Consider the following 7669-nt stretch of genomic DNA (forward strand, 5'->3'; position numbering starts at 1 on the left):
TGGGATGCCGGCGTTATCGAGAGCTTGAGGTGAATTGCATCGACAGCTCTAACCACCTAACATGAACGCAGCATATCTCTAAATCCTCTATTTGTCGCAGCTCAACTGGTACATCTTTAATATTTGCTCCTGTCTCACTGCGAGATGTGATTTGAGCAAGAGGGATGATTGATGACTGATGATTCAGACTGAATTAATAGAACAATTTTTTTTTTTGCATTTACTGTCTCAGGTGCTTCAAGACATGATCAAGCTGAAATCTATTCCGTACAATTGACAAATTCTTAATGTTCAATTTATCACGTATGCCTAAACCTAAAGGGCGTATTTCACTGGCGGAGTCGTCGCAGAGATTGCCGTGGTCAGTGGCGATAATTGGCATGTGCGTAGTGTGCGATCGCACATGGCAGCATTTCCTCCCGTTTACGAATGGATGTTATATGTAAAGTTGCCCCTCAGACAGTATTTGGACTGGTTTGACCCTGTGAAAGGTTTTTGTCAGCACTCAACCGTCGCAGCGACTTTGGGACCTGGGAGACTACTTCTTGTGCTATAACCAGGACAATGTCTGGGAGACGTTTCCAGACAACGTGATGACCAATTCACCCAGAAGTCGCTGATATAGGCCAGTATACAGCATGGATCATTTTACACTTGAGAATATGAGTTATTATATTCTTATCTTACTATATATATATATATATATATATATATATATATATATATACACACACACACATACTATATTCTTATTCTTACTTATCATCACGGTTCTTGCTTTGCGGTCCCACTATTGTATATTCCAGATTGCTACTACAGTTTTTACTCTATTTTTTAGACTGTACACTATTTTTGTGTTTTCCATTGGTCTTGCTCTCTCTCAATATGTGTTTAGGCCTGTCATGATAGCAAATATTTTCGGACAATATATTTTCCTCAAAACTATCACGACAAACTATCATTGATGGTTTTTTTTCTGCCACTATTAAAGTTTAGTAATTCAAGTACAACCCCAATTCCAATGAAGTTGGGACGTTGTGTTAAACATAAATAAAAACAGAATACAATGATTTGCAAATCATGTTCAACCTATATTTAATTGAATACACTACAAATGTTTAATGTTCAAACTTATGAACTTTATTGTTTTTAGCAAATAATCATTAACTTAAAATTTTATGGCTGCAACACGTTCCAAAAAAGCTGGGACAGGGTCATGTTTACCACTGTGTTACGTCACCTTTTCTTTTAACAACATTCAATAAACGTTTGGGAACTGAGGACACTAATTGTTGAAGCTTTGTAGGTGGAATTCTTTCCCATTCTTGCTTGATCTACAGCTTCAGCTGTTCAACAGTCCGGGGTCTCCGTTGTGGTATTTTGCGCCTCATAATGCACCACACATGTTCAATGGGAGACAGGTCTGGACTGCAGGCAGGCCAGTCGAGTACCCGCACTCTTCTACTACGAAGCCACGCTGTTGTAACACGTGCAGAACGTGGTTTGGCATTGTCTTGCTGAAATAAGCAGGGGCGTCCATGATAAAGACGTTGCTTGGTTGGCAGCATATGTTTCTCCAAAACCTGTATGTAGTTTTCAGCATTAATGGTGCCTTCACAGATGTGTAAGTTACCCATGCCATTGGCACTAACACAGCCCCATACCATCGCAGATGCTGGCTTTTCAACTTTATGTCCATAACAGTCCAGATGGTTCTTTTCCTCTTTGGCCCGGAGGACATAATGTCCACAATTTCCAAAAGCAATTTGAAATTTGGACTCGTCGGACCATAGAACACTTTTCCAATTTGCATCAGTCCATCTTAGATGAGCTCAGGCCCAGAGAAGCTGGCGGCATTTCTGGGTGTTGAGTTGTAAGTTGCACTTACAGATGTTGCGCCGAACTGTATTTACTGACATTGGTTTTCTGAAGTGTTCCTGAGCCCATGTAGTAATATCCTTTACACATTGATGTCGGTTTTTGATGGCAGTGCTGCCTGAGGGATCGAAGGTCACGGGCATTCAATGTTGGTTTTCGGCCTTGCTGCTTACATGCAATGATTTCTCCAGATTCTCTGAACCTTTTGATATTAGAAGAAGAAGAATCATTTTTTATTGTCATGAACATGCATGCATGCACACGAAATTTGTTCTCTGCATTTAACCCATCACAGTGAACACATACAGATGTTAGTGGAACACACTGGAGCAGGGGGGAGCTGAAGTGCCCGGGGAGCATTTCAGGGTATTAGAGTCTTGCTCAAGGAAATGCAGCCCTATGGGGGGCACAAGTCAGTGCAAACTGTAGGCCGGTCCCAAGCCCGGATAAATGCAGAGGGTTGCGTCAGGAAGGGCATCCGGCTTAAAACCTTGCCAAACAAATATGAGCGTTCATCCAAAGAATTCCATTGCGGATCGGTCGTTAACAACGTCCGCCACCGGCGCCGTCAACCTGCGGGGTGCCGTTGGAAATTCAGCTACTGTGGGTCGAAGTCAAAGAAGAAGAGGTGGAAAGCGGGTTCTTCGGCAGAAAGAGAAGAGGAAAACACAGAGCCTAGAACTGAATGTGGGGACTTTGAATGTTGGGACTATGACAGGAAAATCTCGGGAGTTGGTTGGCATGATGATTAGGAGAAAGGTTGATATATTGTGTGTCCAGGAGACCAGGTGGTGAGGCAGTAAGGCTAGAAGTTTAGGGGCAGGGTTTAAATTATTTTACCATGGTGTAGATGGGAAGAGAAATGGAGTCGGGGTTATTTTAAAAGAAGAGTTGGCTAAGAATGTTTTGGAGGTGAAAAGAGTATCAGATCGAGTGATGAGGCTGAAATTTGAAATTAAGGGTGTTATGTGTAATGTGATTAGTGGCTATGCCCCACAGGTAGGATGTGACCTAGAGGTGAAAGAGAAATTCTGGAAGGAGCTAGATGATGTAGTTCTGAGCATCCCAGACAGAGAAAGAGTCGTAATTGGTGCAGATTGTAATGGACATGTTGGTGAAGGTAATAGGGGTGATGAAGAAGTGATGGGTAAGTACGGCATCCAGGAAAGGAACTTGGAGGGACAGATGGTGGTAGACTTTGCAACAAGGATGCAAATGGCTGTAGTGAACACTTTTTTCCAGAAGAGGCACGAACATAGGGTGACCTTCAAGAGCGGAGGTAGAAGCACACAGGTGGATTACATCTTGTGCAGACGATGTAATCTGAAGGAGGTTACCAACTGTAAGGTAGTGGTAGGGGAGAGTGTGGCTCGACAGCATAGGATGGTGGTGTGTAAGATGACTCTGGTGGTGGGGAGGAATATTAGGCAGACAAAGGCAGAGCAGAGAACCATGTGGTGGAAGCTGAGACAGGACGAGTGTTGTGCAGCTTTTCGGGAAGAGGTGAGACAGGCTCTCGGTGGACGGGAGGAGCTTCCAGAAGACTGGACCACTGCAGCCAAGGTGATCAGAGAAGCAGGCAGGAGAGTACTTGGTGCATCTTCTAGCAGGAAAGGAGAGAAGGAGACTTGGTGGTGGAACCTCACAGTACAGGAAATCATACCAGGAAAAAGGTTAGCTAAGAAGAAGTGGGACACTGAGAAGACCGAGGAGAGGCGAAAGGAATACGTTGAGATGCGACATAGGGCAAAGGTAGAGGTGGCAAAGGCAAAACAAGAGGCATATGATGACATTTATGGCAGGTTGGACGCTAAAGAAGGAGAAAAGGATCTATACAGGCTGGCCAGACAGAGGGATAGAGATGGCAAGGATGTGCAGCAGGTTAGGGTGATTAAGGATAGAGATGGAAATATGTTGACTGGTGCCAGCAGTGTGCGAGGAGTTGATGAATGAGGAGGGAGAGTAGAAGAGGCAATTGTGGTGGACCAGGAAGTGGCAATGATTAGTAAGGGGGAAGTTAGAAAGACATTAAAGAGAATGAAAAATGGAAAGGCAGTTGGTCCTGATGACATTCCTGTGGAGGTATGGAAGCATCTAGGAGAGGTGGCTGTGGAGTTTTTGACCAGCTTGTTCAATAGAATTCTAGCGGGTGAGAAGATGCCTGAGGAATGGAGGAAAAGCGTACTGGTGCCCATTTTTAAGAGCAAAGGTGATGTGCAGAGCTGTGGGAACTATAGAGGAATAAAGTTGATGAGCCACACAATGAAGTTATGGGAAAGAGTAGTGGAGGCTAGACTCAGGACAGAAGTGAATATTTGCGAGCAACAGTATGGTTTCATGCCTAGAAAGAGTACCACAGATGCATTATTTGCCTTGAGGATGTTGATGGAAAAGTACAGAGAAGGTCAGAAGGAGCTACATTGTGTCTTTGTAGGTCTAGAGAAAGCCTATGACAGAGTACCCAGAGAGGAACTGTGGTACTGCATGCGGAAGTCTGGAGTGGCAGAGAAGTGTGTTAGAATAATACAGGACATGTACGAGGGCGGCAGAACAGCGGTGAGGTGTTCTGTAGGTGTGACAGAAGAATTTAAGGTGGACGTGGGACTGCATCAGGGATCAGCCCTGAGCCCCTTCCTTTTTGCAGTGGTGATGGATAGGCTGACAGATGAGGTTAGACTGGAATCCCCATGGACCATGATGTTTGCAGATGACATTGTGATCTGCAGTGAAAGAAGGGAGCAGCTGGAGGAACAGTTAGAAAGATGGAGGCATGCACTGGAAAGAGGAGGAATGAAGATTAGCCGAAGTATAACAGAATTTATGTGCATGAATGAGAGGGGTGGTGGGGGAAGAATGAGGCTACAGGGAGAAGAGATAGCAAGGGTGGAGGACTTTAAATACTTGGGGTCAACCGTCCAGAGCAATGGTGAGTGTGGTCAGAAAGTGAAGAAACGGGTCCAAGCAGGTTGGAACGGGTGGAGGAAGGTGTCAGGTGTGTTATGTGGATGAAGGGCAAAAGTTTATAAAACAGTGGTGAGGCCAGCCATGATGTATGGATTAGAGATTAGAGACAGTGGCACTGGAGAGACAACAGGAAGCAGAGCTGGAGGTGGCGGAAATGAAGATGTTGAGGTTCGCTCTTGGAGTGACCAGGTTGGATAAAATTAGAAATGAGCTCATCAGAGGGACAGCCAAGGTTCGATGTTTTGGAGGCAAAGTTAGAGAGAGCAGACTTCAATGGTTTGGACACGTCCAGAGGAGAAATAGTGAGTATATTGGTAGGAGGATGATGAGGATGGAGCTGCCAGGCAAGAGAGCTAGAGGAAGACCAAAGAGAAGGTTGATGGATGTCGTGAGGGAAGACATGATGGCAGTTGGTGTTCGAGAGGATGATGCAGGAGATAGGCTTACATGGAAAAGGATGACGCGCTGTGGCGACCGCTAACGGGACAAGCCGAAAGGAAAAGAAGAAGAGTCTTGCTCAAGGACACCACAGCTGTGAGTCGGGGGGGATGTTGGCGGATGGTCCAGTCGGGGTCTTGAACCTAGGTCCCCCACGGTGGCAGGCGATGATCTTAACCATTGGGCCACGGCTGACCTTAGATGATGAAATCCCTAAATTCCTTGCAATTGTACGTTGAGGAACATTGTCCTGAAATTTTTCAACTATTTTCTCATGCACTTGTTCACAAAGAGGTGAACCTCACCCCATCTTTGCTTGTAAATGACTGAGCAATTCGGAGAAGCTCCTTTTGTACCAATCATGGTACCCACCTCTTCCCAATTAGCCTGTTCACCTGTGGGATGTTCCAAACAGGTGTTTGATGAGCATTCAACTCTCTTTTTTACCACCTGTCCCAGCTTTTTTGGAACGTGTTGCAGCCATAAAATTCTAAGTTAATGATTATTTGCTAAAAGTTCATTATAATTTGCTAAAAACAAAGTTTATCATTCTGAACATTATATTGTCTTTGTAATGTATTTAATTAAATATAGGTTGAACATGATTTGCAAATCATTATATTTGTTTTAACATAATGTCCCAACTTCATTGGAATTGGGGTTGTACGTAAATGTTGTTAGTAGTACCTTACATTACGAATTCACAACACTGACAAGGAAACTGGATTGTCATCACATCACATTCTCACCATGCCTTTAAAAAATATCTCGTTTTTGGCAGCGTTTGAACACACCTTAACCACAAAAAGCACCGCGCTGCTTTTTGTCAGTTGTGATTCTTCCCCTTCTTCCACTTTGTCTTCTTCTTGGTGGTTGTTGTTGTTGCGCGTCAACAATTAAGCATTTGTCTCTCCGGCATCAGGCTCACCGAGGGAGGCCGAGGATATCACCACATGGGCTCAGGAAAACTTCAGAAAACCAATGTCAGTAAATACAGTTTGGCGCTACATCCGTAAGTCCAACTTGAAATTCTACTATGCAAAGCAAAAGCCATTTATCAACGACACCCAGAAACGCCGCCGGTTTCTCTGGGCCCGAGCTCATCTAAGATTGACTGATGCAAAGTGGAAAAGTGTTCTGTGGTCTGACGAGTCTACATTTCGAATTGTCTTTAGAAATTGTGGACGTAGTGTCCTCCGGGCCAAAGAGGAAAAGAACCAACCGGACTGTTATGGGCGCAAAGTTCAAAAGCCAGCATCTGTGATGGTATGGGGCTGTGTTAGTGTCAATAGCATGGGTAACTTACACATCTGTGAAGGCACCATTAATGCTGAAAGGTACATACAGGTTTTGGAGAAACATATGCTGCCATCCAAGTAACATCTTAATCATGGACGACCCTGCTTATTTCAGAAAGACAATGCCAAACCCCATTCTGCACGTATTACAAGTGTGGCTTCGTAGTAAAAGGGTGCGGGTACTAGACTGGCCTGCCTGCAGTCCAGAGCTGTCTCCCATTGAAAATCTGTGGCAAATTATGAAGCGTAAAATACGACAACGGAGACCCCTGGACTATTGAACAGCTGTACATCACGCAAAAATGGGGAAAAAAATCCACCTACAATGCTTCAACAATTAGTGTCCTCAGTTCCCAAACATTTATTGAATGTTGTTAAAAAGAAAAGGTGATGTAACGCAGTGATAAACATGACCCTGTCCCATCTTTTTTGGAACGTGTTGCAGCCATAAAATTCCAAGTTAATGATTATTTGCTAAAAGCAAAGTTTATCAGTTAGAACATTAAATATATTGTCTTTGTAGTGTATTCAATTCAATATTGGTTGAACATGATTCGCAAATCATTGTATTCAGTTTTTATTTTTAACACAATGTCCCAACTTCATTGGAATTGGGGTTGTACATTGTTTGAAAGAACAATTAACTTTTCATTCTAATTACACGAATATTGAATAACAATAAATAAAATGTATTAGATAAAAATATGAAACAGACTTTAGGATGCTCACAAAAAAATGCACTTCAATAATGCCTTAACAGGCAATATACGTATATTGCCTGCTACTGTACTGCACCCTTAACGGGCAATCAAGTTTCCAGTCAGTTAAGAAAAAGTGCGAAGTAATAACGCAACACTGAGTTCAAAGCAACCTGTTATGCGGTTAAGAAAAAGTGCGAAGTAATAACGCAACACTGAGTTCAAAGCAACCTGTTATGATTCAAGATTTGTACCACTCTCCAGCCTGTCTTTCAACACTGCTTTGTCAACATGTACTGCACAATATCGAGAGCATATGTATATGTGCACAATATCGAGAGCATATGTGCACAATATAGACTGTCATGTGCGTAATTGCATTGTTTGGGCAAA

The sequence above is a fragment of the Phycodurus eques genome, chromosome 17, assembly GCF_024500275.1.
Source record: "Phycodurus eques isolate BA_2022a chromosome 17, UOR_Pequ_1.1, whole genome shotgun sequence".
In the NCBI taxonomy this organism is placed as follows: Eukaryota; Metazoa; Chordata; class Actinopteri; order Syngnathiformes; family Syngnathidae; genus Phycodurus; species Phycodurus eques.